Raw genomic sequence first — 6,315 nt, 5'->3', positions numbered from 1 at the left:
AGTCGCGGCTAAATTTTACTACAATCTCGCATTGGCGAGTACAAGAGAAGAGCGCGTGGTGCGACGGGCTGATAAAGTCTAAGTTTTCTCTAACAGAATCGCGGTACCGGGTTGACGTGTGATTTTTTTATCGCAATTTATAAAGCACGATTATGCTAATAATCGGGGACGGTAATTTTCTTTGACGATGCCACGTGCGACTTACGCTCTTTCAAAAATAGAAATATTTTTTATTTTCGCAAAATTTTGCCTACGCATTCGACATGTGTCGCATTAAATGTTAAATGCGAATTTCATTGTGTGCTCAAAATAAGACGGAAAATGTATTTGTACTTAATTTTCATCAAAAATCGTTTGAAAAATCATTAACTGACATAATTTCGTCTCTCTCTCTCTCTCATGTTTTCTTTTTATTGTCGAACGTGGAAAAAAATAAATTTTTACTTGAATAACTTATACACAATATAATAGATATCTTACAACGTTTTAAGCATTTGCATAATTTCGCTTGATTTGAAGCTCGAAGGAATTAATTACCGGTTTCGAGGAAACGATTGGCTTAAACACGGTAACGTGAGGGTACGAACTTTACAAAGTCACTAGCGTGTCGGATGATCCTACACTTTGTTGTACATACTCTGGCCGATGTCAGGAAAGCCATATGCGTGCACGCACGTAGTAAGCCTACGTCATCGTCGCTTTACGACACAAGGCCGTGCAATCGCGAGCGATCATCCGCCGACCGACATCGTAAATCCGATAGGGGTTCTCAACCTTATCGAGCGGCTATAACTTTGCCACGTTAAGTCTCGCCGAGTGCACGTTGTTAAACGTCGTTCGCCGTATTTTTTACGCGACGCAAGCCGCCTTACACCTCTTTTAAAATGTATTGTATTATACCGATGTGGGTTTAGAAAATTTTACTCCCGTTTATCACGTTTTCTCCTCCACTTTATGCCACGGTGGCTAAAAATTCGTAATCTGTCTACGTTTACATTGAAGAGCGCATACTCGAGAGGTACAAGGACTCGGTGAAAAATTATAGGGCGTTTTGGGAAACGACGATTGAATACTTTTTTTTTATTTCGTCAAATGCAAATGCTTCTCTGCATTCGGTGCAGCCGATATTTTATATTCTATGCCGTTTCCCACCATATTTCTTTCTACTCGCGTGCTATCAATACGGACGCACACCACAATATCTAGGATTTCCGTAAGGATTCTCATCACGTCGCAATAATAGCAGTTTGTATTCGAACTTGGAATTGAAACATAGGACGGGGCAGGATGTAACCGAGACGAGACTGAATATCCTACGTTCGCGCATCGAACCTGTTTGTCAAAACGCACGGTTACGTTAAGGACTGTACATCACTGATTTTTTTACGCGTGGTAAAAACGCAGGGGAAAAGAGGAAAGAAACGTAAAATTTATATTTAGATAAAACATCGATATTTAGAAACTTGTTTAAAAAAAGTGTATTAATTTCAAATACTCTTAATGTTTGCGTGACGCCGAGAATGGTTGAAAAAAATGATGTGTTATACTTGAAGCCGGATTCATGTGCGCAGGGCGCCTGCAATAAGCATAATGCACCCACAGAGATTCATGCATTCTTCGAAGGAACGCGCTCTACGGCGGCCACTCCGTGCGGTACGGTCAAGAACGGTGCAAACGACCCTCCAAGGCCAACCACGCAACCCTTCTATGGATTCGAGCAGCGCCTATGTACTTTACTTTATGTCGCCCTGAAAGACCGTTTTACTAGTATTCAAGAACTTAGTTTCTCAACGGCGCAGAATTTTTCAGTTTTCAACACGGATAATGCAAATATATATATTTACGTCTTACATCGAAAATTTAATTGAATGAAATATAATGCAAGCGAAATAAATGAAATAAAATTGTACGTACATTAATGTCGAGAAAAAAAATCGATTTTCTGAATCCTGCGAGCTTCTAATTTTACAAGGTGCGTTATTGCAACCAAATGGATTCTTTACGTACGATATAGACTCGCCGAGCATTTACTTGGAGCTAAAATTAAATCGGCGTTCAAAGGATACATGTCCTGCGCGAAAAGAAAAATCGTCCGGCCGCTTTGAACGCCGGCGCCTCGACGCGCTACGAACGGCGATTCGGCTTTCGCCATTGACTTTTTACACGACACAGTGGCTCGTATAACGCTTTTATTAAGCAGTTAAAGTTTTATGAATGTGTCAGTCGACGGACAGCTACCGCGGGGCGATTTGCACCGTTAGACGTCTGAGGGATACTGCCGCCACGTGTTTTCGACGACACGGCGAAAGATGTCACATGCTGATCCGCCGTAATCAAACACGTCCTACTGTACAGTGACGGACAGAATAGTCGCGACACTTTTTGTCTTTAATGAGCTTAAGTCGCGTTTATATTCAGGGTTACGTTCCGGAGCATTTTCTTCGAAAATTTTATTCAAGAAATAGATCGGAAACATTTAAAATGCTTTCGAAATGGCCATCGAGTAAAATGTTCCTCGGAGACGAAGATTGTGAAACGTAACACTGCATCGACATGCGCGCTCTTAAAGTCTTTAAAAACAAAAGGTGTCGCAACCATTCCGTCCATCGCTGTACATTTTCTAACCCTCAGAGGGCCGGACTGGCCACTACAGTGGCCAGGAGCAAACTTGAAAACTTGAGAACTTTGCGGAACACGTAGATTACACATGTGCATAAATTTTCTGTTTAAAACAAATTTCAATGGAAAAATGCCGGCCCTCTACAGGTTAAAGTCAAACGTTAACAATGGGTCTCCTAATCTACTCTCGTAAACATTAATCATAGTCGAGCCTTAGCAGGTCCTCCGTCCTTTCTGATAAAAGTCAAATTGATTGATGCAACATTTATTAATGATTTAAAGCAGTAGTCTGCAACATTGGTAGCGGTCTGAATGTAGCGGAAATTTTTTAACGGCGCGAAATTAAGTATCACTCGTACGAATCGCGAGGAGCGGAGACATGTTTATAGCTCCTTGGTATTTATTGCCAACAATGAGCATACTTATGTGGACGCGTACGCGCACGCGTGACAGTCAACAATTTATATCCAATGAATAACTTCTCGATAGGTATTAAGGAATTACTATGTAAATACAACATAATGTGCAAAAGCTATGGAATTTTTAACTCTCAACGCATACATTAAAATTCATATCGAAATCGTAAAAAGTTTCATTATGTCGAAGTATAAGTATATGCGCGAATTACTTTTAAATATAGCGTCCCGATGTGTACTGGACCAATGGGAGAGCGAAAAGTCTCTTCGACGTACTAAAAGCGTGCTGCTCGAAAATAAAAGTTGGACGTCAAAGGTAACAATATTGTTAAGAATATGAACTTAGAATTTTGTGATAGGAAGGATTATTGGACGACTTAGACTGGGCAGGTAGTTCATTTAAGTAGCAAGGTAGAGAGAAAGGGCCAGCGCGAGCCAACCGCAGATGTCCGTGCGAAATTATCCAACTTTTTAATCATTTTATTAATTAATATCCAAACGTTTCGATTGAATGGTTTTATCGTTTCTTTCTGAAAATTTCTCTATTCGTGCGTCGCGACAGCGAGAGAAGCTAGGAAAATATATTCTGTAGATGGTTTTTTCTAACGCCACTCTGGCGACACTCGAGAGAACTATTTATCTCTGAGGGTACACCTTAGATTTTCACGAAAACTACGGGGTACAGGAGTAAGGGAGGATTTTGCCAATCGAATCCTGTTTGATCGGCCGGTCCTGTGCAGGAGCTTGAAAATACGGCAGAGAAGGGTGCGTACGGGGTGAACAGTTTCACTACCCCACGCCAGGTGACGCCAATGTAACGCAAAGTTTTCGCAATCCCTCGCTGCTCAATAAGAGTAGCCCCACTCTTCTCTTTTCTAATGAATTTTTATCTTCATTGGAGACAGAAATATTTATCACTTTTTTATGCGTATGTTGAGAATATCTTAAGTATATAGAATGCGCGTATACAAATAAAATTATGTACGGACAATGGCATCAAACTTAATCAATACATTTGCATTGTATTTATTATATTCACACGTAGTTTTGTGTAATATAATATTAAAGACAGATATTATTAATTACTTGTTAAATTAATGACTCGATAAAAATTTAGCTGGCCGAAGTTTGCGTAACATTCATTTGTAGTTACACGCCTTGCAGAGCATTATGACAGAGCAAATGCAAATAGAGAGGAGCGTTTCCACATATAGCTCATCATAAGTAGCCAAGAGAGACCATTGCTGCAGGATTATTGATTTTCACGCAAAAGGCGTGCTTCGCTCACCCCCGTCTCTGCGCCACCCTCTCGTTGAACAAATTACTGGAATTTCCGCCTTAATTAACCATTTGTTTAAATAATTCCACTATGATTACGGAGGGTGCGTACGCGCGTTTCATCGTATTATGGCGACGACGTACCGCAATATTAAACGTATCGCCGGTATTAATTACACAGATCTACGTTAAACACAGATGTAAAAATCATATTACGTAGGACGGGGCTCTGAAATACTTTCGGGCTCGGTTACGACCGAGCGCGAGGCGATTAATAAAATTTGCAGCACAAGCTCGGCCGGTTTACGGACTCTACGGCCCAATAAATTCCCCATAACGCATCTCTCGCAGCCACCGAAAGCGCGCCGTTGCGTCTCGACATTAGTGTCCATTATCGTGCGGCACGAAATGAAAATCAAAAAGCCGCCCGAGGCGAAATGCGCGCGACAAGAGCGCGCTTGTTCCGTTAGACGTCTACTTTTATAATGGCGCTGCGGCGTCTCGCGGGAGCGCCGTTTCCTTCGACATCATTGTGCCAGGGCGTCGCGAAACTATAAACTCGTGCCTTAATTTTGCCCATCGATTCTTATCACCCCCGAGTGATAAACGGACGGCCGGGGGGCAAAATTGGAGACGGAATTACATCGTATAGAGAATTTTAATCGTCACCCCCGTCGCCATCGTAACGACCATACGGGCGGACGGCGATGCGCGATAAGAAAACGGAATTTGTTCTTGCGAGAGTATTCCTCTCATTAAAAGCACTCTTGTGGTGTCCGTCAGGTTATTTCGGATGATAACTGCGGTGCCACTAATGAACAACCGAACGAAGATGTCTTGATAAGATGTCTCCTTAGACTTCCTGTATTTTTTATACCTTTTATTGTATCAGCGTACAATCAAGTTGATTTGTTCTTTTATTTAAAAGGATGTGGATTTATTATTTCGATGTATAAGAGCTGCGCTTCGAGACAAGCAATCGGGCACAGTCCACTGTGAATTGAAAGAGATTAAAAAGGTCACCAAAGTCCAGTCCGAAAATGGCGTCTTCTTTCATCGTTTGAATTCTATATTTTTGTTGTACCTACATCGGTACAATCCTGGGCCCCCTTTCAAAATATTCGCGTCATCTTTTTTATTAGATATGTCCGCGCTGAAAATATAGAAGGAACGTCCGCTATTATGACATAGCAGGTTTCCAACACCCAAGTTCAATCACAAATCTTTTGTTCGCGACGATTACACGATCTCGCAATCAATTTCCCACTAAACAGATCTCGCTCCAAGGGCGATACGTTCATCGTGGAATCAACTGGCGATGCCTATTAATTTAACAGAAATCCCCGCTATCCCATATCAGGAGTCTGTCTCGTATAATAAGGGACTTTCTTCTACGTGCAATAAGATATTCCACGTTCGTCATCGTCGGCGAGATTGTTGAAATTTCAACTCGCATTTCCCAGGCGGTAGGTTCAATGTAAAATTTCATTCACGCAGACGCTCTCGACGGAGAAGACGATCGCCATGATTGTGCGTACACCGGATAAAAGTCATCGAAAAAAAATCGCGTGTTTCGGTGATCCGAAGGTCGAGAACGGGCCTCCCGAGGAAGATAAGTCGCGAGCGTAGCGAAGAAAATTTGCGATATTAAGAAGGGCGTGAACTTCGCCGGCAGGACGAGAAAGAGGAGCGACAGGAGAGAGAGAGCCAGTGACCGCGTTTAGTGGCGAGACGGGGAGGGGGAGCGGGAGAGAGAATCCGAGATGGCCGGACGGGAACGTTCTCTGGAGCAAGAAATCGGGGGAATGTTGCCCAGTTTAACCGGCAGTCGGCGGTAAAAGTGAAGTGGGGGTGTACCCACGCGCATGCACGCTTCCCGACCGGGCATTTTATGTTTTGATGGCGCAATAAACCGCCGTAAAGCAGCAGTAAAACGCATCGAGTCACAAGTCCGACCGTTTTGCCCCGCTCCTTTCGCGACGCTTCGCCCTCTCCCCCCCCC

Source organism: Vollenhovia emeryi, unplaced genomic scaffold (assembly GCF_000949405.1).
Source record: "Vollenhovia emeryi isolate VEMERY1.0 unplaced genomic scaffold, V.emery_V1.0 DF939174.1, whole genome shotgun sequence".
NCBI lineage: Eukaryota > Metazoa > Arthropoda > Insecta > Hymenoptera > Formicidae > Vollenhovia > Vollenhovia emeryi.
The sequence above is the reverse complement of the archived record's forward strand: the minus strand, read 5'-3'. Positions refer to the sequence as shown.